Source organism: Catharus ustulatus, chromosome 1 (assembly GCF_009819885.2).
Source record: "Catharus ustulatus isolate bCatUst1 chromosome 1, bCatUst1.pri.v2, whole genome shotgun sequence".
Lineage (NCBI taxonomy): Eukaryota > Metazoa > Chordata > Aves > Passeriformes > Turdidae > Catharus > Catharus ustulatus.
Window position 1 is genome coordinate 155,777,703 of NC_046221.1, and position 26,800 is coordinate 155,804,502.

At 44.5% G+C, this 26,800-nt stretch overlaps 1 protein-coding gene and 1 long non-coding RNA gene across 2 annotated transcripts in view; one reads left to right on the forward strand and one right to left on the reverse strand.

Annotated features, from left to right (window-relative positions):
- Window positions 1-2,925, reverse strand: part of ST3GAL1 (ST3 beta-galactoside alpha-2,3-sialyltransferase 1) — a 75,384-nt gene extending 72,459 nt beyond the window's left edge. The window contains exon 1 of the mRNA XM_033065074.1: window positions 2,736-2,925. The gene's annotated coding sequence lies outside the window, so the exon portion shown is untranslated. The remainder of the gene's footprint in view (window positions 1-2,735) is intronic.
- Window positions 2,151-21,942, forward strand: LOC116998913. Its single transcript, XR_004418492.1, has 3 exons — window positions 2,151-2,686; window positions 5,966-6,275; window positions 19,544-21,942. It is a non-coding gene; the product is annotated as an uncharacterized LOC116998913 (long non-coding RNA).
- The last annotated feature ends 4,858 nt before the right edge of the window (window positions 21,943-26,800 follow it).

Below are 26,800 nucleotides of genomic sequence, written 5' to 3' on the forward strand. Positions count from 1 at the left end.
ATCTGCCCCTCTGCTCCTTGCAAGCTTGATTGAACACAGGCTGTTCAGCAAATATTTTATCGCAAATAAAAGTATTTTATAATAATATTTGTATAAATATACAAAAATTATTAGTACAAAGCTAAATGGGCTTGCACTGAAAGGCTCAACTAGAGTATCTTGGCAGAGGGGCTGGTTATTAAAAATAATTCTCTCTTCAGTACTTGTAGGTGAAAACTTTATCCCCTATACTTCACCAGTTCATCTATCACAATAGTCTTATACTTTGCAGGAGGCAGTATAAGACATAGAAAATTAATTGTCTAGTGGGAAAAAGAAAAAAGTTGAAGAAACTCCACGTGCAGCATGTGACAGTGTTGAAACAAGACAAAAAAACATCCTTTTCAGAGTTTCCTCAGCCAGAGCCGTGAAAAGCTCCACCAGGTGGTGGGATTAACAGCACTTGGAATATGCTGTGGAGCTGAGTTTGCTCTCTCTCCTTTGCTTTTTAAAAGCAGGTTTCTGCTTCACTCCAGTTTTGAAAATAGGTGCACAAGATGTTCCGAGTAAAAATTTATTTGTGTTATCATTTAATGGCAGCATTTGCAACACACTTGACATAAAATACGTTTTTATAACCTAGAATATGGAACTGCCATCTGCATGACCTTAATTTCCTCTCAAGCTGCTCCCAGTTACACATAAACAAAAAAGAAAATTGATAAACACATACAAATTTTATATAAAATTATGTTTAGTTTGAAAAGCGACCTTTCTCAATTGAGAGGCCATTACTATCAGCACTATAATCAAGTTTGGAAGAAAAACTGCAAAGAAGGTTTAAAGTTTGTTTGTGGCTGTGATGTGTGACAAATTGATACAAACAGAGCAACTCACTGTCTCCCCTGCAGAATTAGATTGTGCACCAAGTGAGTGAGGACAAAAAAAAGATACAATTTCTCTCTTCTTTTGCACTTTCAGAAACAATGTTTCTACACACAACTAAGCAGAAAGGTAAAATAAATGTGTATTAGCAGACCTGTCGTTCAAAAACTTAGTGGCAACTTTAAAGCTGGTTTGGCAGAACCACAGACTGGGACTCTGTTGAGGAACAGGATTTAAACCTCCTGACATGGAAACGTTACCCTACAGCAGCACCAAAACAGAGTAAATGAAATGAGAAATTGGCAGAGGAACAGACCACCAAGTTTACCATCGGCCTGTGTTGGGGCTTTGTTTTTTCCAGGATAATCGACAAAACACATGCTAGTAACTAATAAACATACCCACTCTTTTTATCCACATCCAACCCTTCCCTCCTTTACCCCAGCCACCAACCAGGCATGTGCTCAAGCAGATTAAAAATGGTCAGGTTCCCAGACAAGCCCAGAAAGGACCTTAAGCACAGCCATACCCTGCTATGCTGAAAACAGAAAGGGGAACCCAGGGCCACCCCCAACTTCTTCTACTAGCAGAGCAGCTCCTCCGAGGCATTGTGCAGTGGGCAGAGCACCACTGGCTCTGGACTGGGACACAAAAACTGAGGAGGGGTGAACAGGCTGTCTTGTGGAAGGTACTGGCTGGCACAGGATGCTGTGGATGTAACAAGCCAAGAGTTTCCAAGTAGTTGCTTCATACACAGTCATGCATCCAGGTGAAGCAGTGTAAATAATATACAGGAGGTTGTGCTGCTGACTGAGTACCTCCTGAACTGCCAAGAGGCAGGCAGACTCCAGTTAAAGGCAACTCTTATTTTAACTTGTGTCACTGGAGAGCACCAAAGTAAATGAACTCCTGAGGACAAGACCAAAGTAGAATGAGAGACTCTTTTTTTATATCCTTGAATCTCCTGTCCCTTTTGTACACCGAAATTTAATTTCCTTTTCAAAGGGAGCTTTTGGAGCTTATGAAAATTGACCCAAAAGATTACAAGGGCTTTGTCACCCTTCCAATCTCACTGAGAGATCCATAATTAGGAAGGTTTTTCCTTCAACATATGTGCCCAGCAGACAAATATATAATTCAGACTTACAATTACGTGAATGAGTTATTTCAGTATATTGGATACATACAACCGTTACAAAGAGCTGAAAAATCTCGAGGGTCCCAAATGAGTAACCGAAAGAAATACACCAAGCACAATAAAAGGAAAGTGCTGGCCTCAAAGATTAGTTATTTATGCTCCTCTAGAAATTACTTCTGCAAGGAGGAATGTGCGAGCGGATACCTAGGACAGCTAGTGGGCTCTTTGCTCTCTAGCGGAGTAACCCTGGCTTTACTGTCTGGGCACCAGGGCAGAATTAACACAGAGCAGCAGGGAGCGGGTCTGCGCCGGGCTGGTCCCTGCCGCTGCTCCCGGCGGCGCTGCCCAGGACCGGCTCCCCACGGCAGCTGCAGGGATTCCCCGGCGCTGCCGAACCCCGAGCACCGCCCCAAGGTGCCCCCCTGCTCCGGAGCCCACCCCGGCACCCACCGCCCCCGCTGTGCCTCCCTCCAGCGGGGAAATCCCGGCTGGATCGGGAGAAGCCTCCCCGCTCCGGAGTGCCGGAGAGCCGGAGGATGCTGCGAGCTCCGCCAGCGCCGCGGCCACGCCGCTTCTAAACCACAGAAATAATTTCCTAAAAACCCCAACAACTCAAGAGCCGAGTCAGGAGGCTGGGAGGCTCCCACTGCGCCGTCTGCAGCAGCGGGGAGCGGGGATTTGCAGGTAAGCGAGGAGGAGGAAGGGAGGAAGGAGCGGGTCCCGCGGTACTCACGGCGGGGTGCGGGGAGCCGGCCGAGCCCCATGGCCGGGATGGGGGCACGGACGGACGGACGGACGGTCGGTCCCTGCTGTGGCTGCCGCCGCTGTCTGTGTGTCCGTGTGTCTCTGTGTGTGTGTCTGCCGGCCCTGCCCGCCGAGCCGCTCCAGGCTCCCCGTCCCTCCCCTCTCTTCCTGCCCGCTCATATAGCGCGCCCTCGGCCACGTAGAGGCGCGGGGCCCCGCCCGTCTTCGGGGCCGGGCCGGAGGGGTGGACCCCCACCGACACCCCCTCATCACCCCATCATCCCCTCATAATCATCCCCATCATCATCCCCATCATCATCCCCATCATCATCCCCATCATCATCCCCCCTATCACCCCCATCATCATACCCCTCATCACCCCATCATCATCCCCATCATCATCCCCATCATCATCCCCCCTTATCACCCCCATCTCACCCCCATCATCATCCCCCTATCACCTCCATCCCACCCCCATCATCATCCCCCCCCATCATCATCCCCATCATCGTCGCCCCCATCATCATCCCCCCCACCATCATCCCCATCATCATCCCCATCTCACCTCCACCATTGTCCCCCCCACCCCCGGCCCCGTCATCGTCCCCCCCATCATCCTCCCCATCATCCCCCCATAATCACCCCCATCATCATCCCCATCATCATCCCCATCTCACCCCCATCATCGTCCCCTCATCACCCCCTCATCACCGCCACCATCATCATCCCCCTCATCATCCCCACCATCATCCCCCTATCACACCCTCATCATCCCCCTATCACCCCCATGTCACCCTCCTCGTCATCCCCCCCATCATCACCCCCATCCCACTCCCCAAGCAGCCTCCCCATCACTGTCCCATCACTGTCCCCATCACTGTCCCCATCACTGTCCCCATCTCAGCCCCATTCCTCCCCAAGCACCACCGGGATGAAATCGGGCTCTCGTCGGGTCCTCCCTAGAGGGTCACCTCCCAGGAATGCCTGTGTTCCCCACAACCCCCAAACTGCTGTGTCTGAAATTGGGCTGTGTGGATACCAAAGGTGATTGCAGAAGGGAAAGTGGAAAGGAATTTGGCGCTTCTCAGGGCAGAAAATCTATATGGCATCACTAATAAAAATAGCACATAGTCGATACTCACAGAGTCATAGAATGGTTTAGGTTGGAAGGGACCTTAAAGGTAATCTGGTTTCAATGCCCATGCCTGGATGGGGACACCTTGTACTAGGTTGCTCAGAGCTCCATCCAACCTGGGCTCGAACATGTTGACGAACTGGTTGACGAAGTGGTCTTGTGTCTCACAACTCTTACAGGAAAGAATGTCTTCTAAATATCTAATTTAACCTACTCTCTTTCATTTTAAAGCCATCCCCCCTTGTATTATCACTATATTCTCTTGGGAAAGAAAAAACCTAAAAACAATAAAAAGCCCAAACATTTCCAGCTTTCTTGCAGCCCCTGTGCGTACTGAAAGGTGCTATAAGGTCTCCCCAGTAACTTCTCTTCTCTGGGCTGAGAAATCCCCACCCTTAGCCTGTTTTCACAGGAGAGGTACTTCAGCCCTCTTCTTTCTGTCCAGCATCAGATATTTTTAACGTGACCGTAAAAAACTGTAGAATTAAAAAGAAAGCAGCATCATTAAAGAATCCCCCAGACAGATACATTCAAATGATAAAGCGTCTACTAAAACTATTTAACAACATAATGCTGGCTTTTTTAGTGTCGATGTGTAAAGACTGGAGCCATGAGATGTGTAAAGACTGGGGCCATGACCAGAAGTGGGGGGATTATAGCACCTCCAAAGAAGCAAATGATCTCTGATCTTCTCTCCTCCACCCTTCTGTAGGCAGGCGAATATGCAGAGTGAACATGCACAGTGAACATGCACAGCACATATCAGAGGGGAGAGTACATTCCTGAGCTCTGAAAAACATGTTCTGTAACACTGGAGAGCCGGTGCACAACTCCCTTTGTGAAGCAGATGAGTTTACAGGTGATTAATCTAGTTACTGAAACTGCCCACGTTGTTGGTTTATTAAATCCAGCACAAGGTACTTCCACTGGAAAGTGCAATGTGCTATGTAGGAGCTGTAATTCATCAATCACCACTGAGCTTGTTTCCATAGAGTTATATTAGTAAAAGCTGGAGTGTGGATTTAGCCCGGTGTCACATCATGTACCGCGCTGTGCAGAGGTTTGCATGCGGGTGAGAGCACCTGTACAGCCTGAGCTTTCTGCCTAGGGACCATAAGTCCACTCAAGCCCTTCAAGGGACTCACCCCATCACTAAATCCTGCCTCTGAATACTGAAGAGCAGCATAGTGTTATATGCTTCAAAAACAAGGTTTGGAAGGGATTTAATCTACAGTAATGAGCATTAAAGAAAAAAAAAAGTAAAAGCACATTAGTCTTCTTTTACGAGGAATGTATCGATACAAGGAATTACTGTGTGGTGGAAACAGTCTATTAAATAGCTGTTCACTGCTTTTCCCCAGGAGCTGCTTGACACTTTGCTGGAGGTGGGATGAGGAGCTCCAATTTGATCTTCTGTTAGTGTCTCTGTTACCTTTTTATCTTGACGCTCTCATACTTTCAGGCAAATTGGTTGAATTTGGTGCTTCATTTGCTTCACAATAATAGTGAGTGAGTGGGACTGTTTACGAAAAAGAATCTCTGGGGAACAGCTCATCAGTAATAGGGTTGTGCATCAGGGTTGGAGATTTCTCCCAAGCATTTCTGGGCGGAGGGAGTGAGAGGTCGATGAGAAAGAAGAGTCTGAGCACTCTGCATTTCACTGCCTCTTGTACCACACACCTGGTCTGTCCATGAGTGCAACAGAAAAAAAAATGTACCTAGTAAAATAGATGATTTATCATCATACAACATATAAAGTTTCACTAGGTTGTATCAAGGAAAGCCTAACCCAGCAGCCAAGAACGTCCTAATTATTAACAGTTAATCAAGTTGACACTGGCACAGGTTGCCCAGAGAAGCTGTGGATGTCCCATCCTTGTCTGTTCAAGGCCAGGCTGGATGGGGCTTTGAGCAGCCTGCTCTAGTGGAAGGTGTCCTTGACCATGGCAGGGGGGTGGAGATGAGATGATCTTTAAGATGCCTCCCAACCCAAAATATTCTATGATCCTGTGACTGAAAAAAAGGAGTGAGAGATATTCTTTCTTTCTTTCTTTCTTTTTTTTTAAAAAAATCTGTGTTTTCAGTCCTGTCTGCACCATTTCTCTGGAGCACATAAGAAATAAGATATGGTGCGCCCTACAGCCACACCCACACCAGCCTTGGTCACAAGGTGCAAGGAGGAGATATGCAGGTGAGCTCTGCAGTGGCTGGGAAAGGCTCCTTTCTGTAAAGCAAAGCAGAAGAGGAGTGTGTTTGCCCCAGAGATGCCTCAGGGGAGCATGATACAGTGATATGGGTGTAGCGTGGAGAAGTGCAGAGCATGGAGAGATCCGGGTCTCTGCCAGCACCTGGCTGAGCCAAGAACACAGAGCAAAACCAAATCCACCTAAAACAGTAAGGGTGGAGCCTATTTCTCCTTTTTATATCAGTGTTACATTCACTTAATTCCCTCAGATGCTCTCAACTCCCCTGATACATCCCAACGAGTGTGGAGGTAACAAGTGTTCTCTGATAACGCCGTCGGAATTACAGCAGGGTCCAACCCAGCGTGCTGGATCTGACCTCCCTCATGCTGTAGCATTTCACTAGCAAGTGTCATTTGGATGGTTTTGGGAAAGAATCCAGGATTTGTTTCACAGACAGTATTTCCTCAACAGCTCAGTGAATATGGAATAGTTTGAACTAACCATGCAAATCTTGCTTGTCGTCTTATGTAGAGAAACTATATCTATTCTAAAGTCTGGGCCAGGGTTTTCAACTGCTGAGGGGGGATAGTTATGCAGGCTTCAAAGGAGCTGTATCAGCTTTTGCCAAGTGGGGATCCAGACCTTTATTCAGATTTTAAAATTCAGAAACTGCACCTAGGTAAAGCATTTTTCGCTATATTTTTAAGTAGCCAGGTTTTTATTTTATAGCTGTTCCCTCAGTGGCAGGATTGTTTCTCAGTAGTCAATGTTTAAAGTCCCTTCAAGGCTGATGGAATTAAAAATGAATAATTTAAAGCTGGTCTATGATGCATAATTTTTAACATATGTTTTACAGGCCATGTGGAACAATTTTTGACTTGTCAGTAGATATTTTACAAACATGCTGTGCTGGAACCAAAACCTTTTTTATTTAAGAGTCAGATTTGAGCCCTCCTGTGCTTCAACACAGCAGCATGCTGGAGTCTACAAGACATAACAAGGAAACCATTATCACCAGCAATGATCAGAAAAGAGGAGAAATGAAGCAATTGCAGCACTTTTTTCCTCTTACACACACAGCTAAACCAGATGTGGGCAGAACTGTGTTTCTTCCATCTTAAGAAGTCTCGTCCCAGGCAGAGAAAGAGGAGCTGTGGTTTGTTGGCTCTAAGGCTGCAAAAGGGATGGACCCAGGTGGTGCTGGAGAAGGAGCCATGAAACATGTTGTCTTTGAGTTTTTTTTTTGAAGGATAGCTGGGGTACTTTTTTTTACCAACCTCCTGTTAAGTCCCTAAATATTGTGCTAGGAATGCATCTGAGTAATTCTTGACAATTTTACTAGGCAAAGCTAATTGCTGGTGAAAAGCAATGATTCACCTTTTATGGATTCCATTTCTTGTCCATTCCTGACTGCTTGCAATAAGAAAGGGAGGAGGCATCTATCCTGAAGATGCTCAAAGGCAGCCTGGGTTTCAACCTCATTAACTGTTTCCCACGCTTTTCCTTGTTTTCCTGGATTGTCCAGCTTTTCTATTTTAAACTTACTCCGTATTTGCAGCTAAAAAGAAATTGATTTGGTTATTTCGAAAGTTCCTTGGGCCCAAACCCAATTCCAAGTGTTTCACTAAGCTGTAAATTGAGGCAGTTCCCTGGGAAAGTGCAGATTTGGGCTCATGTTTGCTCCACCCTCATTAGCTCTCCCTTCAGTTCATAATCTGTCATCTTTCAAACAAGCCAATTGCCATTGTGTCTAGAAGTTAAAATAGAAAATCAGCATTTGGCATGTACACAGTTGCCAAGAAGCTATTTCTCCTCTCCTGTGTAAATAAACTGTCGTTCAAAAATGGTTGGCTTGCTCTAAAGGATGTGCTGTGTGCTACCACTGTACTGTGCTCCCTGTGGGAGGAAAGAGGAGAGGATCCAGGAGTGTGGCCAAGTAGTGCCCCATCCCCACCTTCTCCCCCTCATTCTGTTGAATGAGACTGTTCTTGCACAGGCCCAAATGCCCTTGGATGGTTCCTGTCTCAATGAACAGAGCAGGAGTGATTACTGACCTTGCTGCTTTTGCCCCCAGGTCAGAACTAAGCTCCACAGAGGTGGCTCCCTTTAAAAGTAATTTACTGTTATCTATATATTTATATTGGCTAATGATTTGTGTTTATTTTATACCATACAGAATCACACCTATTGATCAGTATGACTAGATGTGAATGGCGTTCAATAATTCCAAACATTATAGATACAAAACTAAGAAGATTGACCACTGATGGACGGTTCCCGATTTATTTATTCTAACTGCCAGAAGAGACAGATGGTATATGTGTATCCATACATGTCACAGATGATATATGTACCTTACTTCCGCTGAAGAGGTAAATTGCATTCTGTACTCAAACATGTAAGAGTCACTGCCCTTATCATATCCCATTATATTACCACATAATTAGAACAACAGCGAAAGCTGTTCTAACGAGCTTGATGAGGTTATTTGGTGGCCATGGACTTTGCCATAACCCATGCACAGTCTTGCCATGTCTGGCTTGGTCTACTTACTGTTTCTTTTCCACACAAAACACCCCATACTTCTGACAAATGTCACAGGACTGTAACAGCCTTCCCTGATCCAGAGTCTTCTAAAAGCAAGTAGTGAGAGTGCAGGCTTGAAGCAGGCTTTTAGATCACATCCTCAGCCTCCACACTTCACACGCCAGGCTCTGGCACCAGGGTGCATTAAGAGCAAAGAGAAGAGAAACAATAAACAACATCCTTCCCTGCTTGCTCTTGGAATTCAAACGGTGAGAAGTTGCAAGAGCTCTGTGGTACTGACACACAGTCAGTGGTCTCAGTATCTGCTTCACAGGACCTGGGTGCAGGCCCACATCAGAGACAGCTGTGACTTCAGAGAAGGATTTCTTGTGAGGCCAAACTATTACACAGAGATGTGTTTTTACCAGATAGGACTCATTAGTGCTGTACACGGGAGCGCTGGTTATGGGTAAAGGTTGTGATTTGGTACAATCTGCTCACAATAAATGTCTGTGAAAGCCAGAGAAACCTTTCAGTATTGCAGCACATAAAAACACGCAGTAAACACCAAAGGCCGGATTTGCAGAAATATTCAGCAAATCTGGAGCTCCCACAAAGTCACATAAAAACCTCTCTGTGCTATGGAGGACTTCTTCGCTTCTGTACTCTTAGATAAACACAAGTTTTGCTATAAGGACAGTGTAAAGCCTGAGAGGAATAATAAACACGTATCGAAAATGTTTTAAAAGGCAATGATAGGATATGAAAATAGAAGAAAAAACCATAACACAGGTAGAGGTGGAATCATGTTCCTTAAAAGTGTTCAAGAAACAAGTGAACGTGGCATTTCATGATACAGCTTAGTGGGCAGGGTCAGAAGTTGGACTTGATTTTGGCTCTCTTTTCCAACCGTAATGATTTTGTGTCTCGACCTCTGTCAGCATACAGGAAGATTAAAAGACTATAAAAATTATTGGCCCTAAATATTTTATTGCAGAAGGAAGAAATGGTATAAACCCCTCAAGTGAGGATAAAGGTAAGTAACGACATGGCAAGGAGAGACCGCCGCATGTACTCCGTGTGTGTTTCACAGGTTGAACATGCAGCATTTTCAACCTCTCCAATATAAATGACCCTTCTTTGCAGTTCAGATGTCACCTAAGAGCATCACAAAAGTCAAATAAACCTAATTTACCTTTGGCCATCTGGACCTCACAGTGCCTCGAGTACCGTCTATTCCCCAGCACAGACCTGAAAATACGTGCATTAAGTGATTGTGAAGTTATTAGCATCGTGTAATTTTATCCTGTAATTCCAGGACAGTCAGGAATAAACCAGAAGGTGAAATTAGACCCAAAAAATAAATGTTGTTGATTAGGTTGAAGCATCTATTAGGCTTCTGTTTGAGTTTCCAGCCCACAAGAAGAATGGCAAGCAAAGCCTGTTAAAGACACATTTTGACAAGAACGCATTTTTCAGTGGCTCCAACAAAATAAATATAGTAACGCAGAAGAACCTTTTAAAAGTCAGGCTTATGTGCTTGTCTGATCAGCACCAGCTAACAGTTTCATCTCTCCTGAATGTCACAGAAGCACACGAGCTGTGCCACCATGCAGTTCTCAAGAAAAATTCTTTTCCTCAAAGGACATCACACGCATACCAGGGGCTGTATGTTCTGTATTAACTTAAACACAAATAACACAAAATTGTAATTGCAGGTGAAATTCATCCCCAGGGAAAACTGGGAATAAAACACTGAAGCACACCTGGCAGATGTTACTCACACAGCTTAAGTTAGTCTGGATAGGCATTTATTTTGTATGGTATAAAAGCAATATAATAACCCAGGTAGGATAAAAAAGTTTGTGTGCTTTTGCTTTCTTGACAGATATATAGGTTAAAATAACTTTTCAGTCCATTCCAGCTATTGAGATATGCTGGGAAGGGATAAATGGAGTGAGCAGAATCCCTCCAAGGAGGGATGGTGAATGCTTGTGCAGGGATAATTCTGAAGATCTGCTGTTAACCCACAGCTTGGAGCTCAGTGCAGAACAGATCAGCTGAGATGCTACTAAATTAAAAAAAAATGTTTCAAAATCAATTCTCCAGATGTTGCCTAGAAAATACTTATGTCACATTATTTCTGTGTGCAAAAGCTAGCAGAATTCTTCACTAACACAGCAGCACTAAGTCAGCTGCAATGCTGTTTTAGATTTGATATTAACAAATCAACATTTAGGGAAAATCTTGTCGTCACAGGTTGCTTTGGAGTACACATCCCTGTTGGCAGAAGAGTGAAGTCATGTAAGCTAAGGAATTGCTGTAATGATTAGCTGTGAGATCCGGACAAAACATTTCAAAGACTTGAAAATGGTCTTAGTATAAACCACGTAGGTGCTGCATTCAGAGCATACCCTACATCTGCGAAATTGAGGAAGGAAAAGATTTGGAAAACCTTGTAAGTTTATTGAGACAATAAATAGTTCTCAGGAAAAGATTAATATAATATATTGTGTTTACCTGGCCTTTAGTTAAGCAGGAAAAAGATACCCAGATAACTGGCTGTCTTCTTGAGGGCAAAGGGTAGAAGCAGGCTGGTAGTGCAGAGCCCATGTGTCCTAAGCATGGTCTATCCTGCACCTGGGTTGAGGCAATGCCAAGCACAAACACAGACTGGGAGATGAACAGATGGAAAGCAGCCCTGAGGAGAAGGGCTTGAGGGTGTTCACGGCTGGGAAGCTGGACACGACCCAAAAATACACTCTGGATGCCCAGAAACCAAAGGTGCCCTGGGCTGCATCCAAAGCCCTGTGCGCAGCAGGTGAGGGAGGGGACTTTGCCCCTCTGCTCTGCTCTGCTCTGCTCTGCTCCAGTGAATCCCACCTGGGGTACTGCATCCAGCTCTGGGATCCCCAGCATGAAAACAATGTGGACCAGCTGGAATTCGAAATGAGACTTTGAAGATGATCAGAGGATTGGAGCACCTCTCCTTTGAAGACAGGCTGAGACAGTTGAGGTTGTTCAGTCCAGATAAGAAAAGTCAGGGAGAACTTACAGCACCTTTGGGGACTTAAAGGAGCTGCAAGAGAGCTGCAGAGGGACTTTTTCTAAAGTCACATAGTGATAGGACAAGGGAGAATGGCTTTGAAACACATTTGAGGGAGCTGTCAAGATGTCCTTTAGGGCAAGGTAACTGAGTGAACCTCACCCTTAGAAATTTATAAAACAATCTGCCTTGGGATAAGAGCTCTTTACTTGCATCCAGTGTAGGAGGGGAAAGATTGTGATGCAGATGATGACTTTAAGCTGCTGGCAGGATGAAGTCCTGAAATGCGTGATTGAGATTTGCTCAACCTTGTAAAAGGAGAGCTGAAGTGGGATCCCATTCCTGTCAATTGATAGGGAAGGGGGGATGTACAGCAGATGAAGGAGAAAAGAGTATCATGTGTAGGTGAATGTATTCAGGCTGCAAATTAAAATAATATCGGCAACCATCATATCAAAAGTCAAAAAGATGAAGGAAAACCTCCAAGAAGAACAAATTCTCTGAAATTTGCATATAGGGCTTGCATTCCTGACAAATATATTATATATTTCTCCTGTTTGAGAAAATAACCTGCATTAATACATTAGATGTGCACTTCTTTATATAAAGAATGGTACCTTCATGTTTCCACAAAACTATTTCTTGTTTTACAGCAAGGAAAATGTGCCAAGCAAGAAACATTGCATGTAAAGACATGAAGACATAGCACAGTGCATGCATCACCTCCCAGCTGCCCCTGTGATGCTCTAACTCTGCTTCACAAAGGAGTCACAGGAGCTGGCAGCAGTACACGTGAGGCAATAGAACATGTTCTACTGAATTCTCTGAGATCTAAACTGAGCCAGCAATGCAGAGCTCAAGGGAAATAAGTCTCGTTATCTCAGAAACCAGGTAGTTATGGACACCAGTACTACCTGGAGGGGGCTGAGCAAACTCCACCCTTCTAACCTACATTTCTCACTTGGAGCACATACAAGACTGAAGAGCCATTGAGTCCAGGAGCAGCAGCTCGGGTGACTTGGTCTACTTGGCTTGCAAAATTGTTCCTGTCTGTACAGATGAAATCTTTGTGCTCACTGCCATGACTGTGTAGAATGCAGTTATTTTTGAAAAGGATTATCTCTCTTTTAAAGACAAAAGAACATACTGTATTTATATGTGTTTATTTATTTCCCCTACAGAACAGAGGAGAAGACTGTTAAGTATAGAAAAGTATGCAAGTTTTAAAATAAATTTAAGACAGGGACCAGCTAGACATTCTGAAGTAATCTGATCTGGTCTGATTTATGGAGCAACACAGTCTTATTCAGGTTAATAGGTTTATTTGTTTAATCCACTTTAAGTGGAACTGGAGCACTGATGTTTCATAAAGACATTGGAGGCTCACAGAGATCAAGAAGCCACCTCTTCTACTGTTGAGCAGTGGCTTGTTTATTCATTATACAGAACCCTTCATTTTGTATTTTCTTTGCACATATCTGGCTTCAGCCTACACCTGTTAATTCTCATTTCTGTCTGCTGTTAACAATGCCCATTGGAAACAAAACTGTCTTTACACAAAGGCCTCCTTGATATGTTGGCATTGTGATCTGCTTTTGATGAATTAAGGATATGGAACTTTTTCAGTCTCTCACACGGATATGTCTGGCCAGATGTGCACTTCTACCCAACAGTTATCTGTACAGCACTAGTCACCATCCCCTTGGAGTAAGCTCAGAGCAATGAGCCCTTTCACAGTGAAGCTCACCTCATCCCAAAGTGAATCTTAAACCAGACCAGATAAATGTCCCTCACAGCATTCCTATTTCTAGCAACAATCAAGGAGCCCTGTGCTGGCTACCTCTCATATTACAGCCTGTGTATTTATCACAGACTTCTGTATTTAGGCAAGATGAGTCTGACTTTTGGACTAAGGCATTTTCCCAGGTTTGAATCATTTCCTTGGCATCCTCCTCTGCACATCACACTGATGAGGCTCTGCAGATCTCCAGCAGATGCATGGTGTTGTTGCCTACACATGAGAGGATTCACTCTCAAGTGCTGGGGATGCACACAGGGGCAGTTCACTGAAAATCTGGTTAGGGAGATAGAGCTGGATTTCAATACTTATGGAGTCCACAGTCTATGCTTGCTATTGATTGTACTTTTTTAATGAGTGGCATGTGGTTCAGATGAGAAAATGCCCTAATAATTATGGTCCCCTGAAAAAAGAGCAGATTATGTAACTATTGATCTTGATTTTTTTTTCTTCCATAACTGTTTCCCCCTTTTTCTGCTACTAAAAAGCATTGCTTTATCAGAGGTTTCAGCTTCTTCCATCCAACTTGGTTTCTAACATTAGCCATTCAGCTGTATCTACTTGTACCAGGCTCAGCCACTAGCCCTGCCAGACAGCTGCCAGGTGTTTTATTGCTAAATAAATACTTACATCTGCCAAGTTATAAGAAAGAGAACAATTAATCCATTCTTGATAGCTTTTTTCCCTGTCACTTGAAGAAGACGTTAGAATTACATACTTTCTGCAACAAACTCCAAAAGTTGTGTATCTCAGCAGGTTCCCTTTAATTTATACAAAGTGTGTTGAGTGTTGGGGTGTTGACCTTCAACCCACCATGGCTTATTAGGTCTGAAGGAAAGAAGTGTAATAAAAATCCTTTCTTCTGCCCAGCACCTTACCCTTGTGTTAGGAATGGTTGGTTGGAATATTTTCAAGTGGTAAATATGATTTACATATTGCCTACTTGGAAAAGTGGCAGGTGGGGCTGAAGGGGAACTTCCAGTCTTTCTGGCTGGGAGAAATGAGTTTTCCCAAAAGAATCCTGCTGTTCCTTATGGAGGTCTTCCACCAGCAGCTGCAGGAGCAGCTCAGGTGAGTCCTATCCCCATCTGGTTCTCTCTCCCCTCTGTTTTGCCCATTCTCTCTCCATCCCTGTCTTCTTCCCCCCATCATGCCTTCTGCCTCTGATAGCAGATACTTTCAGAAAAACGAACAGCACTTTTGGAAAGTGTTGCCTTTTTACTTAGCTCTGTCAGTGCCCCCACAGGTGTTCAGGCCATGTTAGAGAACCAAGTTTCAGCTGACACTTGCTCTGTCCTCTGACCATCAACCTCCTCTTTACCCATAAACTGGTCCTGCATAAAATGCAGATGATGAAAGAAAATTCATTATGGCATTTATTACTTTGTCTTCTCATTTGCTCTTACCATGTTCTTTTGGGACAGGAAGAATGAATTGCAGCAGAGAAGAAATTCCTCAAAAACAGATTTTTCTTGTTGAATTTTGCAGTACACAATTGCAGTCAGTGAGCTGAGATGTGCAGGTGAGATCACACCACTCCCCTGCAGCTCCACATTGCAAAGAGATTTGTATCCATTTAGCTTTAGTTGGTAGGAATCAACTTCAGTAAATCAACATAATGTGGGCTTCCATTGGTTTGAGAAGGCTCACACAATATGCTGTGCTGGTTAAAACAATAATTTTCAAGATCTTTGGAAGCTGTAGTAAAAAATCAGCACATAAGCAGTTTGAGAGCTCTGGAAAAACTGAGTATTTTTAGTGCAGGGGTAGTAAAGTCTAGGCAGAAGTGAAAATTCTGTGGGATAAATGTGAAAGTGTTAAAAACATGAAACAATTCACTAAGAATTCAAATCATGTCTGGTATTTTGAAACTAATCTTTACTTAGCTAATGTAATCCTGCTTAAAAAAAAAATAAATGTAGCTTGTTCATTTCTTCACTTATTTTTCTGCTTTTTGTATCAGAAATCTTTTATGATTGTCTGTTCACAGACAATAATACTAACAACCCTGTGACATTTGGAATAATGTTTCCTTGAGGATTAGGGGAATTTGTAGAAAGAATCATTGCTTCATGTGGGAACAATCAACCACTCATTGCAGGCATCTTTGTTGCTTAATTTCTTTGTGCCAGTACCTTGATTTGTTTCTCAAATTTAACAAAGAAGAGTATGAAGCAACAAAAAAAATTTTAAATTACAATGCAACCATATGGAAATATTAAGTTAAAGAAGTCTAAGCACTTAAACCAACTGTTCAGGGTATTTTCCCCTTAATGTGCTTACATAAATCACATTAGTTTTTATGAGAGTTATTTTTCAAATTTATAGACTTCTTCAGATGGATCTTCATCTCCCAAGGTAGCACATGCAGAGGCTGAGTGTGTTTCTGCAAGTTAAAGTCTGTGGAATTCCAAGTCTAACTCTGACACTGAATTTGTGGATGTTATTGCATAAGCAAGGTATTCATGGACTTTTGGAAATAGCTTTTACTTTTTAGTGCTCAGTTTTAGCAAGCTGAATTGTCATTTCTGAATACCCAGCATTCAAATTATGGATGTAACAAGCAATATTTGTGTGGCAGTTTTGGAACTGTTCTGTGCTAAGGCTCCATCCCTAACAAAATCTGAAGGGGAGAAAAATCACTGCCACTATTTGAGCAAACACAGTGCACAGAAGTGTTGCTGTTTCACTCAAATCCCCCATTTCTGGAAATAGCTTGTTTGAGGGTGTTGTGGTTTAACCCTGATAGTCAGCTCATCCCCTCGTGTGGGATAGGGAAGAGAAGGAGAAGGGTAAAAGTGAGAAGATTTGTGGGTTGAGTTAAAAACAGTTTAACAGGTAAAGTAAAAACTGCATGCCCAAGGAAAGCAATTCATCCCCCACTTCCCATGGGCAGGCAGGGGTTCAGCCATCCCTGGGAAAGCCAAGATTCATCTCCCTGCCTGGAAAGACAACCACCATCACTCTGAATGTACCTTCTTCCTTCTTCTCCCCCAGCTTTATACACTGAGTGTGACCCCAAATGGTCTGGAATATCCCTTGGCTCAGTTGGGGTCAGCTGTCCCTGCTGTGTCCCCTCCCAGCTCCTTTTTCCCCTCCAGCCTCCTCACTGTTGGGGTGGGATGAGGAGCAGAAAAGCCCTTGACTGCTCTGTTCTGCTCTGCTCTGCTCAGCAGTAATGGAAACGTTGGCTTTCAGCACAAATCCAAAACACAGCAGCACCATATGAGCTGCTATAAAGAAAAGAAAATTATCACAGGAAAAAAATATACCTGGGAATATTTTCTGATTTAGAAAAATAATATTTCTATATAAGATTTCTAGCTTTGATGAATTATATTAACATTTATGTACTTACATGTTTATATAGTAATACTTTAATGTAAATGCATATCAATTGTATTTTAATTTATACATACACTATTTCTAATTTTGCTAGGAACGTGTTCTGAATGTGCCCTGAAGGTTCAGAAACCAGAATACAACCCAAAACTTTACAAAATGTATTACAACATTGAATGCTATTTTGACATTGATTTGGAGATTTGGGGATGATCTAGTTCACCTGTTTTGAATTTTGCATTACTGTGAAATTCAATGAGTGCACTTGGGAGCCAAGTGGGCTGGTTGGTAGCCCTGCAGGGAGCTCCCATGGAACAGGCAGGGCTCTGTGCTACCAGATCACAGCATGCTGAAGGTCTGAGGAGAGGCTTCAGATGCTCAGTTAGAAGTCAAGAAGCAGAAACCAGACAAAACACATATACTCACACATCTGCAGCCCAAACAGACTTTGCCTTGGTGCTCTTGGATTCACCTTTAACCAATCTTTTTGCATGACTCCTTATGCAGGTATGGGGTATTTTGGACTTAGAACTTGCCTTGTACTTCCTATGTACAGCTCCAGGTTCACTGTATCCAATGAGAGGCAGTGTCTGAAAAGTGAATCTAAATATATTTGTAAGGTTAAAGTTCATCACCACAAGGCCAATGAATAAGCAGCACAAGCAAGGGAGGTGTGCTGCCAGCTAAAGCTGCCTTTGGGACAGAGGGTGGGTCCTGATGCATGTTTTACTCTGTGCTTAAGCATCTTTGAATGCTGGTTTTAACCCTGTCTCACCTTGGAAACCCTTCAGGAAAAGGAGAACAAAGCTTCACCAGAAGGTCACAGTAAACACCAAGAGGTTCTGTCCCACTTTGATGCTGACAGGGACCCACAGAAACACTCAGCTCCTTGCAGCTGAGAGAGGGGGCCAGGAGCTGCTGCTGGGGCTCGGCACCACCTCTGGAACATGCTCCTCCAGGAGGATTAACTCCTTAGGGCTGCCTTTGTCACCTGATATCTTCACCCAAGACTGAGGATTTAGGCTGACTCTGCCCTTCTGGGGGACTCATGCTCAGCCAGGAGCCTTGTGCTTGGTGTGGAAAGCCCTGAGGAAACACTGCTGAACATTGTGCAGGAGTTCAGCAGAGATTAGCACAAAGGCTCCTGCTGGCCTTACAGCCACTCTTTATCTCTTTTGGCCCACATAATGCCTGCTAGCATCCAAGCCTTCACTGACTCAGGGCTCCTCTGACCTTAGCTTCTCAAGCACCCCACCCTTGAAAATACTTAACTAAACAAAATTTTAACTACTTTGCTTGCTAGCTGTAGTCTAGTTCCTACACCCTAAGAAAATAGCATTTCCATTTAGTTCAGACTGTCATGGCTACGAAGTGTTTTGAATAACCAAATCCTCTCTTTGTTTTCTTCTCTGACATGGGTGGGTTGAACTGGCCAGGGCACAGAAAAAACCACAGCTACCCAATTCAGTGTGTCGGTGATGTGCTCTGGTGATTGTGCACATCACACAGAAACAGTGTGGACATACAGAGATAAGGACAGAGGCATTGCGTGGTTACACAGGATGTGTTTTGTATTTCAGCTTTGAGGTCCAGTCTTCTGCTTCCCATTTATTTTGGGGAACAGTTTGTCTTTGTTTACCTAAGGAGTCAAACAGAGCTGTGACTCCCAAACTGCAGGGTTGGAAGTACATCCTGAACAGGGCAGTTACCTGGATCACATTTCAATGAGGCAAAACCCACTGCTGTGTGCTAGAGAAAAGAGCAAATTTCTTTCCCATTTTAATGGCAGGTGACATCTGCACTGCCAAATGATCTGCTCAATGAGCTTTTTAAAATAATCACCTCAGTGTAGCCCAGATCTCATTCCCTTTTCCTTTAGCTGCCATGGAGAGGGAGGGGCTGTGCTGTGCTGGAAGGGCAGCAGAATTACAGTGCACATTAACAGCAGGCACATTCCTTCAGCTTAAATGGCATTAAAATAAGTTCTTTCCTTGAAAGAGAAACTAAAGAAGGAAAAATAAGTGGAAAGTCTGTGTGAGGGAGCAGGGCATGTTAACCAGCTGGGTCTGTGCTGTCCTCTGCAAAGGGAAGTTTCATGGGACACAGTTCTCTTTGAAATACAGAGGTGTGACAGAGCTGAAAGCTCAGATGCATCAGTGCCTGTCCCAGTGGGCTTGTTGTTGCATGATAGCTGTGCTGCTTTAGACTGGGTAAAACAATCTGCAAATTTATTCTAAAGCTGTTGCCTTGATGTTGCTAGAGAACTTGATATGTTGAAACCTATCTTTTTGCAGTTTTTCCACTTTCTCATGGTTCTCCCATCTCCAGGAAAGACCTTTGAAACTGATACCATAAGTTTTTGCTTTCATACTTTCCAGATTCCATACTGCATTAGTATATAACTCTGAACTTCATATAAAGTGTTAGCGAGTTCTCTTCACAGTTTTGTTAAACAAAGCAATCCTTTTCCAGGCTGAGAACCAAGGACACCATTGCAGTTTCAGGCCCAAAAAGTGTAAACAACATTGAATTGAGGAGAGCAATCAGGGAGGATGGGACTGCATAACCTGAGGCTGAAATTGGACAATTAACCCCAATGTGTAAATGGATCAAAACTTACTTATAAAAGTGTGAAAACTTGTGACTTGGGTCCATCTTGGGAGTAGCTTCAGCTGGGCTCTTGTACTGCCCCAGGTGTATCCTTTAAGGCCTTTTTAATGAATACCTACTTTATTCCTTTAACACTGTCTAGCTTCTCTTCTAGGAAACCTCTCAAGGCATGAAAACCGCTTGAGATACTCATTTTTTCTTCACAATACCCATGGATGAGCGTTTTGTCAGCCTCACAGGTCTCCGTGAAGAACTATCTCTGCAGCTCACAGCCCCCTCCTCTCTCCCAGCCCTCAGGGGTTGGAGACCACCTGAAGAGCTTCAAACTCAGTGGGAGCTGAAAGAGCATCCAAAGATGTAACTCTCCGTTCATAAAGAGTTCAAATGCATCCATGGATCTCAGTTGTGTTTTTTACAGTAACTTAAAAAAATGGGAGTTCTAAGACTCCCCAATTTCCCTTTACCCCTGAGTCTTCCTTTTCCTCCCCTCTAATTTTTTTTCCAATTCTTTCTCCCCAAATTTTGCCAGAATTTCTGTATCTATAGACATTCTGCAAAATGGACCCAGATTTTGTTTCCAGCCTGGTAGTTCATGTTGCTCTGAAGGTTGTGCAAGGAGCCCACTTCTCTTTCCTTGCCTGGGCACCACACAGCTGCAGACAGGGTGCTTGGGTAATGACAGGGTCCTTCTGCAAACAACCGGCTGTGAAGTGACACATTCCTGTCAGCGGAAAACTCTGCAGATGTTCTTTAATCTCGCAACAGAGCAAGCGTTTCTGTGCCACCCTAGCAGGGAAACCGTCTTTGTTATAGCACAGCTGGGCAACTTTGTTCTTTTCCAGAAAATGCTACAGCACAACTTTGTGTGCCGTGGGGAGCTGCACCAGGCGGACAAACCTGCTGACTGAGACACCACTGGACACAGATTTATTCCTGAAGAAAAGGTTGAACAAGATCAAATCATCATGGCAGCAGAGAGGTATCTAAGGCTCCAGGGAACACGAACAAGCTGCAGGGTAAAGCCAGTCACTGTCAGCAGCTGAGCGGGTAATTCACAGCAAACCACAGCTTTGATTAAGTGCACCCTTTTCCCAGCTGCAGAGAAATTGTTAAAGCTCTTGGAAGTTCCCTACTTGCTTCTAGTAATTACAAACGGAGACTTTTATGCAGAAGACCAGTGAAAGAACTGTGCATCTGTGAAATGCCCTGAAGCCCTGGAAACAGAGGATGTCACAGCATTCAAGGTACTTCAGAGACTTTGAGGACCTTGTCACTGCATGAATTCCACCTACTTTTGAAGTCTTGCCTTTTGCAGTAAAGAGAATAAGGCAGAACTATCCTTATCTCCTGTCTCTAAAGGCCTGGCAAAAGGAAAGCATCATGCAGAGTACACGAGCAAGAGTCTGGGCGACACAAATTGTGTCATTGCTCTCTGCATAAAGATCTGTGCTTGTCCCTTGCATGCATGGATCATGTAGGGACATTGAGATACCCAAAGAGAGTCCCTAGCTACAGCAGAGCCAATGTCTCAGTGTCAGTGGTGTCCACATTCCCTGATCACCTAGCTGTTCCTACACCTTGGCTTCCAGTCTGGTTGTACTCCAGGACCAGCAAACTTCAGGCACTGCAAGAACAGCTCACACATGGGTATGGATTCAGCTCAAGACAGTCAGGGAGCCCACATCACCATAGTAACTGCACGCTGTTGCCTTAATTTCAGCAAATAAATGAAGCTTCTAAGTCAAGGGGTATTTATGCAGAGCAGTGCAAGAGCACGCAAAGAAACTGCAACAGTCCTAAATGCGGCACCAGGCTTTCCTGGCTTCTTCATCCTGCTTTTCAGACGGACTGATTGGTTGGAAGGTTCCATCAATATGATTAGCTTGCTTTCTGTATTTGACGTGGTGTTTCTAGACATGACTTGGGTATTTCTACAGAGCACAACACTCAGCCATGTAGGACCAACCAGAAGTATGAGAAAGCTTCTACAGTAATGTATACATTCTCAAAAACTGAGGTTGCTATAGAAAAAATTAGCAGGTTTGAGTACTCCCCTTCTGACTGGTGATGTTTGTTTAGGAGCTTTTACATATTGATAAAGATGGGATGAATTGTTCTTTATGAGAAAAGGCTGGCTGGGATGCTCATTTTGTTGCCCAAAGCCCACCCACTTTTTTTTAATAATTGAAACAAAAAAATATTCACAAGTGGCAAACACAGGTACAAAATTCTGGTTCACTCAAGCTGACTTAAAGGCTGGGAGGGAGTGGTTGAGTATGCAGCTTGTTGACCACACTGCCTAAACTGCTCTGTGTCTGCCGGGTGCTGACTTCCCCTTTAGTCTCATGTTTGGGGAAGTGTTATAAAAAAGAAGAATCTTTCTAATCCAGGAACTCTGGAGCCAGAAGGAAGAAAAACATTTTTACTGGATCTGTCTGAGATTGAGTTCATTTTCCCATGGCATCCCTCACAGTGCTCTGCTGGGCATTGATGGCTGGAAAGGTGTTGGAAGCACAGCAGTGTTTGACTCCTGCAGAGCAGAGTTGGCCCAGCATCAGCACTGTCCCCCCAGAATTCCCCCATCAAGGGGCTAGGGGTGGGAAAATCCTGGGAAGGGACACAAACAGGCCAGCTGACCCAAAATTAACCAAAGGGATGTTCCATACAGTACAGCATCAGCTCTGATATAAAAGCTAAGAAATGGAAGGCAAACAGGGTGCTTTTGTTATTTAATTTTTTTTTTGCTGTCTGGAAAAACTGCCACACATGGTGAAGTCTGGCTTCCTGGGAAGTGGCTGAACATCACTTGCTGGTGGGAAGTAGAGAATAAAATTTTTTTTTTTCTCTTTGCTTCAGTGAATGTAAACTTTTTCTTGTGTTTTAGTAAATTGCCTTACCTCAACCTATAAGTTATTTTCCATCTTTTATTCCCTCTGCTGAGAAGGGGAAGAGATTGAGTGGCTTGATGGGCAACTGGTGTTCAGCTAAGCTCAACCCACCAGAGCATTGAAAAGAATAAAGATGAACAGAAGTATTGCCATCAATAATAAATATTTTGAAGATAGCAGAAGTTCCAGAGATGGGGCATCCACAACTTCTCTGGGTTCCAGTACCTTACCACTCTCACAGGGAAGAATTTCTTCATAATGTCTAATTTAGCCTACTCTCCTTTAGTTTGAAGGCATTGCTACTTGTCCTATCTCCATCTACCCATGGAAAAAGTCCCTCTGCAGCTCTCTTGTAGGCTCCTTTAGTTACTGGTAGGTGATTTAAGGTCCCTTGAGAGCCTTCTCATATCCAGGCTGAACAGCCCCAACTATATCAGCCTTCATCCATAGCAGAGGGGCTCCCTCTCCCAGCCCCTGATCTTCACCCTCAGGACTCACTCCAAGTTCACACCCTTCTCCTACTGGGGACCCCAGGGCTGGATGCAGCACTGCAGGTGGGGTCTCACCAGAGCAGGAAATCATCTCCCTCTGCCCTGACCTGCTGCCCACAGTGCTTGGGATGCAGATCAGGGCAGAGTTGGTTTCCTGGGCTGCTGGAGCACATTGCCAGGTCACATCAAGCTTTCCAACAATCAACACAGCCAAGCCCTTCTCCTCAGGACTGCTCTCAATCCATGCTTCTCCCATCCTGTGCTTGTGCTTGGGATTGCCTTGACTCATGTGCAGGACCTTGCACTTGGCCACCCTGTGATGTCTTCTTTTTGTGTTTGAATTTGTCCAGGAGCTTACACAAGTCTGTCCTTCAGGTCAGCAAAGGGATTGTGTATCTGAGCGTGTTTGCTGTCCTGCTGGCAGTGCATTCATCCAGAAGTGGGGCAGGATACACCTGTCAGCTCACAGCTGCCCAAGAAGTTCCTCCACCCCTGATATTTTGGCAGTGACTTGGAAACATCATCTGAATGAGGGCTCCAGGCTGCCAGAAGCCCTGCTGGCTGCAGAACTCTACTGGGGTGATGTTCATACAAAATGGGAGATGGTGTGAGGACAACCCTCAGCTATGACATTCCTTGGAGTGTTGGTTGGGAGTTTTTTTCAGCTAACTGGAAACTCAATCAGCATCTGAATAAACATAGGTTGGAGAATACATTTTGGGGGGCTTTAGCTGCAGGGGCATGAAGGCAGTTTGGAACATCCCTGACCTGTGATTCACATGGACCAGATGAATTCTGCAGCCTGATTCATCATCAAGAGTATTCTGATCATGTTCTCTTTGCTTATATGCAATATAAGGAAGTGGGTTTGTTTCCTTTTATTTAAAAAAAATGTCATGTCCACCAGGCTCATTTCTTTTCCCTGCAAAGCTATCCATTTTCCAATAAACCCTCCAGCAGCACAGGCAGTGATAATTCAGGTCACAGGTTTTGACAGAGAAACCACATCGTCAGCAAGTCACTGCTAATGAAAATGTTTTTTTCTTCCTCCTTGTGCATTTCTTCTCATGTCCAGACCTCCACTGCTTGGAGTGGGAGTTTAAGATTTGTTGCAGCAGTATCTTAGGAACCCTCTAAATCTTTTCATGGGGCTGCCCTTTAGCTGACCTTTTAAATCCACAAAGCTGGGGGTGAATTCAGGACGTGAACAAGGTGAGCAGCAAAGTCACACCCCACGCTGGAAAGTCTGGAGGAGTCACCATGCAATGGAGGGAATTTCTGAGGCATCTCCAGGATCTCTGCAGGGGCTAAATGAGGATGTGGGATGGTGGGAGCAGCACGAGCCAAGTCCTGGTTTCCACACAGGAATTCAGGGAGGTTTTGGCTGCCCCTCAGCTGAGGTGGCAGAGGAAGGGAGGACACTTTCTTCCTGTTGCTCCCACTTGCACAGGGATAGGTGAACATATGACAATGAATTTGCAGCAAACCTGAAATTTTTCAATCACATCATGATATTCCACCCCAGAATCTGTGCACTCAATGTCTGTTTTTTCAGAAAATTAAGCCAAAAGAGCTCAAATGAGAGTCAGAAGATAACTAGACAGCAGGTCCTCTAGTGCATTGACTTCAGCACCTGTGTTCCATCCTGAGAGCTCAGGGCTGAGCTGAGGCCACAGACTGCTTCTTGGAGACAGTCAATTGCTACTGCCAATGTCATCTCTATAAATCCACTATATCTCAATTGATTCCAGTGGCATTCTGCTGGATTTATACCTGAGAGCAGACACTGACCTTAAGCACATGGTCTGAACAGGGCCATTCCCACTCAGCTGAAACCATTTGGAACTTTTCCAATGCCATTTGATTGGCATTAAGACTTGATCCATAATGGGAGAGTATATAATAGCCTGAGAATAGAATCAAATAAATCTAATCTGGGTCAGATCCTCAGACAGGGATGTTAATGGATCATAAGCCAGCTCAGTGCAGGTTTTAACTAAAAATAAGGACATGGCTCTTTAAATGTCACTGTGAAAGGCCCATATTTGATTACATAATAATAATATTTTAATTTGAGCTTATTCCTCAACAGCACACATCTTCCTTGCTCATTAAAATTAATAAGCTACCTTCTCTGGGAAAGACAATACCCACCTCTGTGTTTCAGGAAGAAGGTGACAAGAAAACAAGGACAACATGACAGTTCAGGAATGCTCAAAGACCTTCCTCGCCTTAATGCAATGCACAGAATAATTTTACACAGCTCCTTAGCTGGAGCAGTTCTCTCCCCTGGGCTCTCCAGTCTCTAATTTCTATGACCCTGTGAATTTAGTGTACACACTATGCGTGACTGATGCTTCTACATGGAAAAAAACCACATTAATTTTTTATTCTCACCAACCACAAAACTAGAAAACTGCTCCCAAGATTGTGTGAAAGTTCATCCCTGGAAAGACATTTGACTTTGGTGGGTGGATTTGATCACAAATTAGATTTGAGGAGGCAGGAAGGAGGGAGGCAGCAAAACGTTGGCTAGATTTGAGGAGTAATTGCACATTTTCCCTGCAGAAGAGAGGAGATTTGTGGGATGCAAATGGAGGAGATAAGAAGGGAAGAGGGGCTATGGAATCCACAGATCAGACAGACTCATGGCTGGTGGATACAGCTGCTACCACATCCTAGGGCTTATAGCTGTGCTCTCCCTTCCCTTCTTTCCTTGGCCCTTTCTGCTGAGGCAGTGATGTTGGGCTGGCAGAGGTGGGAATCATTTCCCATCTGTACCTAGAGGCATCATGGCAGTGGTTGCTGCTGGGGGAGCCTGGATCCAGCAGCCAGGGGGAGGAGAGTCTGGCACAGCTACATGCCCCAGCTTCCAGCAGCATCCAGGCTGAGCACACATTGCCTGCAGGCACACACACACACAGAGGGCACACCTACACACCACGGATTTACCCAGTACATAAATCCTGGACTCTCAGGTTAGAGACACACAGAGAGCACACACAGAGAGCACACACAGAGAGCACACACAGAGAGCACACTCAGACACTGTGACACCAGTGCTGGCCCTTGGAGAGGCCAGTCCCTGGGATCACAGCTCAGTTGTTATTACAGACCAGCCCCCATACACAAAGCTCTCTGGCACTCCCCTGCTCTCTCCAGCCTTCTTTGGTCTCAGCCTCAGAGGCTTGCTGACCCCTTGCTCCCAGGCCATGTCACCAACTCCCTGGTGGAGCTCCAGCCTCACTGGTGGCCACAGACTGACCACTGCACCACCAACACAGGGATCCCGTGGCTCCTGGTCCTGTTCCAGTTGCTGCACTTGCAGCTGTCCCCATACACAAGCAGAGAGTCTCTCACACAGGAAAAGGAGGTTTAAATGAGCTCTGAAATGGTGTTTATTGAGAAGACAGGACAGAGAGCATTCATGAGGCACAGAGCATGGCCAGGCAAGCACAGTGTCCAGCAACTTGTTTATACTTAACCAACCACTTGATCCCCTTATCCCTCGATTTCCCAGTGTTTGTTCCTCCCTAATCCTTGCTAAAGCTTTCCTTTCCCCGCCTTAACAATCCCAAGATGTCCCCATGCATCCCCATGCAGAGACCCTCCTGTATCAATGAGGAGACCCAGAGAGCTCCTCTCACACCTGGGATGCCTCCCTATGGAGACAAAACTCCTTTTGGACAGCCCTGGCAGGTGTTTGTGCTTCTGACTGGGGTACTGGGACTCGCTCACATCCCTTGTGCCTCCTGTGGGTGTGGAGATGAGCTTTTTGCGATTAGCACTTACAAGGAGGGGATGGAAGAAGGCAAGAATGGAGCGTCCTAATGGTGGTTCTGCACTGCTCATGGGTCACCATAATGGCAAATCCAAGATGAAGTGCAAAGAACCAAAACCACAAAAAAACAACCAAACAAAAACAGCAACAACAACAAAACCCGTGCTTCTAAAACTGTTTATTAATCGTAAGGGCTTTAGGGAAGGGTCTGACTGTCCCAGCCCATTCAGCTTGCACACTCCTGTTTGGTC